The following is a 7,715-nucleotide window of genomic DNA, read 5'->3' on the forward strand; positions in this document are numbered from 1 at the left end:
TTTTGTCTTCCAACTATGGTTATACATCCAGGTGTTGTTCCAGTGAATCCTTCTTCAATCCCTCGTGGGACGGCGAGCCAGTTCGAGTCCGGCGAGACCTAATTTGCCCGGTCAAATCAGGGAATCTATGGTCCCCAGCGCGCCGCACAAACTGATCTCGCGCTGATGGTTACGAAGCGCTCTGCTCGCAGCAATCGGCCCGTTCTATGGGTGTTCAAAGAGTCGTCTCTAACAGGGCACCTGTGGCTTACCCTAGCCGACCCTGAAGGATGGCTGACCGCAAGACGCTGGCTTAAACGCGCCACGTGGGACCCGTCGCTCCAATCCAGTCACGGGTGCTGCGAGGTTTTCCGCCTCTTCTTCTGCGCCTCGCCAGGCGCAGGGACAGGCTAGACAGCCCGCCGTGGCACCCCGCCACGAACCGGACGCTCTTTCGGCTGAAGCAAGCAGTTGGTCAGAGAGCTGAGAACAGCGCTCAGCCATTAAGGTGCGAGTACTCTTAGCGACAGGCTATGGCTGGAAACTGTCTCGGCTATCTGTGGGTGTGATTGTCCCCGATTCAGGCATTATCTTCATGGCTCCTCACGGCGGCATTTAATTCGGTTCCCATTAGGTCTTAGCTGAAGTGCTGTTGAGTTACTGCCTTGATCGGGAACGACTCCGGGTACTATCGTAAACTCAGTTCCCTGAGAGGCCGGGGGAACGAGCCCTATTCGTTAGCCGCCAGTGGTAGCTGTTTGATCAGCTGTGCTAGCGCTTCTAGTCGTGATTCTGACGTAATTTTCCCAATCCCAAGCACGGATAGCTGGACCAAGCAGGAAAGCACTCGCGCTTTCAGACTCGCGCGCGCTTGTACACAAACCATTTCTGCTGTTTCGAAGGCGGGGGCATAGAGAGAAACAATACTCTTACATTATGTGGAAATAATGTGTTTGTTGCCCTTTTAACCGGCAAAACAAACCCATATCCTTCAACCAAATAGGACCAAAATAATGTTCTTTTTAGCAACCATCATATGACCCCTCTCACATGTTTTATCTGGCTACTTTGTGTTTTAACACGTGAACACTACTAATTCTTTGTTGCGGAATATCTGGTGGAAAGGAAGGACGGCTCGCTATTTTTTCACAGATTCAGAAGTGTGTACGGCCAATTTCCTTGTGAAGCCAAAAGCAGCTATGGGAGGTCGAGACCTTGGGGACAAAATCCAACATCTGTGGAAACACATCTGGCCCAAACATAAGAAGCGACCATGTTGATCACACACACACGCCCTCTACTCTCCTCCTAATGGACCACAATCCTTGAATATCGCCCGTTCAGGATCTATCCCTTCACCCTGATACAGAGAGAGAGAAGACCTGGCTTACTGCAGGAATCAGTTAGAATCCAGCTGTAAACACATGGGTTCTAGCCATTCTCCTAGGTTTAGTTTTTTGGAAGTGATATTGTTTTGGACAGGACCTGTGTAAAGTGAAGAACAGCGCCAACTAACGATCAAGGGGTTGTCCCGGTTTTGGAAAAAAATGTTGTATTTGATGCCATTATATCAACAGAGTATTGTGTGAATTGGATCAAATGATTATCCATCATGCTTGCACCTAGAGCAGCAATTGGCTTTTTGTTTTTTTTTTGGTTGGGGAGGTTTTGTAATTATAGGTAAATTGGTTTTGCCAGCTAAAGGTTTGTAGCTACTAAAACCAGATCCTGGAACAACGTTTGTCATCCAGTTTGATGGTTGTGTCTCAGTGCTCCTGTACTCAAAAACTGATTTCCTCCTTAGAGGCAAAAGTTTTAAAAGAAAAAGGGGGGGAAAGGCAAAAAGCACAAAACCAAATCCTGGAAACAGGGACCCAGAACAACCCCAAGCAACAGACCATCCTTGGAAAACAAGTTGTTGGTGACGACCAAAACCAAAAAGCGCAGCATTCATGTCTGAGTTTTAATTGGAGAACTGCCATAACAAGCCTCACCACCCTCCTGCCTGCTTTAAAATGCCCACAGCACAGCAATGTAAAAAAATAGAACAAGCAAGGCTGTGTGTTTAGAAAAAGCACTCAAAAGACGAGACCAAGAAGAAGGGGGGAGGGAGATGAGGAAGTTCCGAAGAAGGGGGAAGAGCAGGAAGTTGAAGCTAGAAAAGTTTTGACGAAGGCGGCTCCCTGTAAGAAAAAAACTATGACCATAAAAACCTTTAGTGTCCAAAACATTCTGAAACTGCAGGTTAGTCCTGAGTTTGAGGTTCAGCAGACTGCAAGTCAACGGATCAGCTTCAAGCCACTCTTGTCAAGTAAACAATCCTGACCCTGGTGGGGGGAAATATAATTTTTCTCTGCCTATGAGAGAGAAGTATTGAGGCTTTTCTTTGTCTGGGGATCTCCATTAGCCTCACAGCTGAACACAGGATCCCTTACAACTAGCTCATAGGCTCCTCAGCAACCACACAAGTAGAGTGACATTCAAAAAAGACATTAAAGGGCACATATATAACACACAATTTCTGCCCAATCTCATGTTAATGTTTGAGTAGAAAAGAATCATGCTGAAAACAACACTGCACAACTCCGTTGCTTTCCCGGAGGGCGAAAGGAAAACAAACTGCATTCCACTGTTCCTTTAACAAGGTTATCATTTCTTAAAATGACAAATCCTTTCGAGCAAGTCCTGTGTAGTGCTTCCAACACGTTTCATAACTGAATGAAGCACGTTGATGGGTGTGCTTCTTTTTATTATTTAATTATTATATTTTTATAATTATTATTATTATTATTTTATTATTAATTATTTTTACAAATCACTCAATTCACGCTTACATACTAATTAACTGAAGTATTAAATGGCATATTCGGCGTGCTGTCCGGGGAAGGGCTGCGAGCTCGGGAATGGCCCGAACCTAGAGTACCCCCCCCCCCACATATCAGTGTAATATGAACTCTAAGTGGAGGAGATGGGGTGGAGGAGGGATGCTGATAAACCGTCAATGGATAGTGGTAAGTCAGCTGTATTTATACCATAGTGTTGATTACTTTGTAGTTGTTTAACAAAGCCAATACCGCTGACTTCGATAACATTTCAGAAAATCTTGGTGCACGGTGCTTGCATTGCAAAAGTAAGCATAAAAAATAAATAAATAAATCGAATTGTCCTGTGACAGTGTACCCCAAATAAGTGCCATGAATCTGGGTGCATAGGCATAGCTTGAAAGCTTGAGGTGATGTTGACTTTTCGCCAGCCAAGTGCTAGGACCCATGAACATATATCTATATATAATTTTTTTCAACTTTCTCTTTTCATATTGATTTTTATGATCATGTGTCCTACAGTGAGAAGAGAATTCATCAAGAGTAATTGAGGTGATTAGTTTGAAAAACGGTGAGTTATGCAGAGTGACAGATCGATTAGGAATTTCTTACCCCACAATTTTCAAGGAGCACTCCAATGGGCTAATGCAAAACTGAGAAGGCGGGGCATCGAAAGGGTTGATCATGAATCTTGTTCCCAAAGTCACGCCACCTATGGGGGAAAGAGAAACAGCACGTATTTCAGTGAAATGGTCTGAACATAATGAAAAACTCTGAAAAATGGCAACTTTTGAATGTCCACATTTAAGGATTTTATGATTGCTGTAGCATTCTGTCATAAAGAACATTGTTCTAAAAAGTCAAGATTCAAGTGTACATTTGAATTTAAATGTTTAGCAAACTATGATGGATTAAATTACACCCCAGTGACATGTAGAAACAGTCATTAGGCGTTGGTGCCCTTTGAAGGCTTTTGATTCATATAATGCGCATGTACATTCTATTGTTTAAAATACATTGTTAAGTTTGTTTCAAGAGAACAGTATCGTAATGCTTTCCATTACTTCATTTAAAAACCGACCACCCATGGCCCCATTGCTATTACAGTTTGTCTCGATGCTTAAAACACATTTCTTGAAACACTGCCTATATTCTCAAAACAGTAAACACAAATCCCTAATGTCTCACCCAAATTACCCAAACTACTATTTTCAGAGTCAAAATGAAGTCTCTACACTCAAAAACCAGTCCTCTTGCGGAAAAACCAAACTTTGCCCTTAAACATTCACACACAAGCCCTCAAAAACACACACCCACTAAAAAGTCTTACACACTGGTGAGAAATTCAAAAATATACGATACAAGGGAAACCTTTTTTCTTTTTTTTCTTAAAAAAAACAGTAATAAGGTGTTGCTTGTGGTTCTCCCCTCAATACACATTCACATGATGAACACTTGTATACATTTGCACATTTTCTATTCCTATTATGTACTGTACAGTACAATACACCAAACAACAGCAAAAAAATATTAAAAAAATAAACTAATAATTCTGCCACAGCATCACATCTTTGGTCTGCGGACGACATCCACAGGCTATACTGGCCCCTAGCCAGGCCAGCGGGGGTAAAATCCTCTGGCATGGACTTATCCACCCCGTCACACATCAAACTGTTAATGTCTAGTCAGGCTTCTTCCATTCCATAGTCTTTGTGTCTTACAAAAATAGAAGTACGAGATTTACAAAAGTACTTTTTTACAAAAATGGAAGCAGACACAGAAAACTCTGTATGTAAGGCAATTTGATGCTATTCGTGTGTAACAGAGTCCAAAGCTCTCAAAAGTTACAGTAGAGTTACACCGAGATACACCTACCTGTTTCCTCCCGGATAGTTATTATGACGGGCAGGCTGACGGTTGAAGCAACTTACAGTTTTTCTCGATGCTACGACAATTTCTTGAAAGCTGCGATCCTTTTTCTAAACTGTGAACCAAAACCCAGTTTTCAAGCTACATTCACAAAACCTCAGACTCTTCTTGCAACCAAACTTTAGCCTCAAAACATTTCAACTGTGCTCAAAAACTGAACTATGGTTGTCAAATCGTGCCCTGAGTCAATCAAAATTTAAAAACACTACTGAACAGTCCTAAACACTAGTAGAAATAGGAAAAACACAATGCCAGGACATTGAAGCTGGAGAAATAAATGTTATTGTTCACTGTAGGCTAAAATGCAGTTGCAAAACCCAACAAAAAAACACCTGTGCATTGTAGCAACTTGGGCAAAAAGACAAAACAGAAATCTTATGGGTTTGCCACTTGTGTACAGTAAGCCCATGTAAAAATAAAGTACAAAAAATATACAAATAAGTGCATTACTCCAGCCACAGCATCATGTGTCTCCGTGCTGGGTCAGGCCACAGGACTTCATCACATCACAGGCCACATTTTGTCTGGCCAGGCAATGGGGGAAAAAACCTGTATGCCGTATTATCCGGAAGCTTGGCACATGCCTCCACACCTATGTCACCACAGGCAGTCCCATGAGCGCAGGGAGATTTACCTGGTGGGTTGGCGCCCATATACCTTCCACACGCCATGAGGAGAAGAATTCCTCCAGTGGGGGTTTAGGAAGGGAGTCACGATTGGAAGGCAAAGATTGATCAAAACTTGGTTCATATTGAACCACCTCTAACCTGGAGGGCTCTGTGAAAATACATTGTCCCAAACAACAACATAGATGGGATGCTCATCCTGCTGCCCTAACAGAGCAACTCGCATGTGATTGAGGAAAATGAGGAGCTTGTGAGTGTTGTAGGGCCCCAGGTTGGCATTATGGTGGACAGCCTATGATTGCTAATGGCAGCACATGAAAATGTGACATTGCCTGCGCTGCCCAGGAACACCAACAATGGCGTGGCGAGAAATCACATTCGGCCCCTCTCCTTCTCCTTTTGGTGAGATTAAACTAGCCTTCATCCATGTAGATGTATTCATGGGGTCTTTCAATTGCAATCCAGTTGAAAAACCCTCTTGTCGAAATAGATAATTTTTTCGTAAGTGCATACGGGTACAAACCATTTAGGAACGGAGGCCACTGACAGTAAAGCAACATACGATTAGAGTAACTCAACCATTGAAATGTGTCTGGGATATATGCCAACTCTGTACAGACCTGAAATTCTTTGCTCGTTTAGACCCCGCTGGTCCTTAGTTTTGCGCATCAAATGGGCCCATCGGTCGGAGGCGGTTTTCATGCGTGGGAAGATTCCCCTGTTTGCACTTTTTTTGACAGACCATCCAACAGTAGGAGAGCTGACCACTGTTTCTGAATACGACTCAAAATTTACATGGTCACTCAATGGATCCGTGTCTGCGAATTTTCCACTCGTTTATTGGCATTGTTCTCAACTGAACCATATCAACACATTAGTGTCTCTCTGGGTGGTGGGGAGAACCTAAACCCCTGGTCCCCTCCCGGTGCCCCATGCTGCCGCTCTTATTTCCATTCTACTACCAAAGGACAAACCGGAGTTTTACAACAAATATACATGGAAAAATCACTAGGCCTAACAAACAGGTAGACCAACCCTCTCCATTACAATACTCCAGTAATATTGGTACCGTGGAAATGTACGTGAAAACCTTTACAGGTAACAGTATACTGTGGGTAAACACAGTATATATTCTGTCGATAACATAACTTTGATGTCCAACATTTTACATACTGGCACTATACTTGTTAAAAAAAAGTAATTAACTGTTTTTCCGTCTCTACAATCTTCGGATTAATGGGTGTACCACAGTGAAAATCTCTTACTGATGGTTTGGGCTTTAAACCCTTTTGTCCTGGAGCCTCCCTACCATGCTCATTAGGACCCATGGACCAAGAACATGGTCTCAATTCACAGATAGCCTCATGACTTTCAATCCATAAGATTCTACTGTTCTTGGTCCTTCGGCAAACTCCCCTCTCACAAACCAACTCCGTCCTCTCAGATTTTCTATCCATGGTAAAGGGGGGGAACCTCCACAACACCACTGCTCTCTTGATATGGCTGTAACTACTTAGAGGCATTTTCCCCTCACCTTCAATAGGCCCCCCATCGTGATGCAATTTCGTCTGTGCGTAGTTGTTGTGGTTCACGTGGTATGCATCTTGTGCTGTCTTCTGCCTATTTTGGGGTGGGTGACCTTTTGTCACAGGTTTGGCTTCACCTTAATGCAGCACGGGTGCCCATCACAACTGGAAAATGTGTGTGGCAATTTGTGTCCTCAAACCTGTGAAAGTGCTGTAAGGTAAACAGGTCAATGTAGCTCAAAGGGCAATCATTTAAAGATTTTTAAAGGGAAATTTGGCACAGAATCCCTGATTTTCACATGCTTATCACTGAACACGGCCAGCGATTCATTGAACCCGCCGTATTACCATCACCTCGGCTATGGATATTAAAAACATATCCAAAAGTAAATCGTGACAAACACTATTCACCTAACCACAAGTAACAATATTCGGCAGTTATAAGACATTACACGTGTAAGCAGCTAAAACAACAAAGAATGAATTCTCTTTTTCAATATGAATATGTGATACTATGCTTTAATTACGATAATTATTTGTCAGACATATAAACGAATCTAACACATAAGCAACAATCACAATCCACGTTCACACCTCCAAAAAACACTTTGCAGGAAGATACATTTAGCGACAGGCTTAGTTTACAAGATCATGCAAACACATAGTGACAATACCCAGCTTACCAGCAATAACTTGAAGATTGCATAGACATGAACACCCCTGCATGTCAATTAATAATTAACCCTCGCAGTGAGTTCCTCCTCATTTAATGTTAAAATTATATGTAGAATACCCTTACAGATCTAGAGTACTGGCGATGTACGTTACTGTGC

This window comes from Cyprinus carpio, chromosome B12, assembly GCF_018340385.1.
Source record: "Cyprinus carpio isolate SPL01 chromosome B12, ASM1834038v1, whole genome shotgun sequence".
Taxonomy (NCBI): domain Eukaryota; kingdom Metazoa; phylum Chordata; class Actinopteri; order Cypriniformes; family Cyprinidae; genus Cyprinus; species Cyprinus carpio.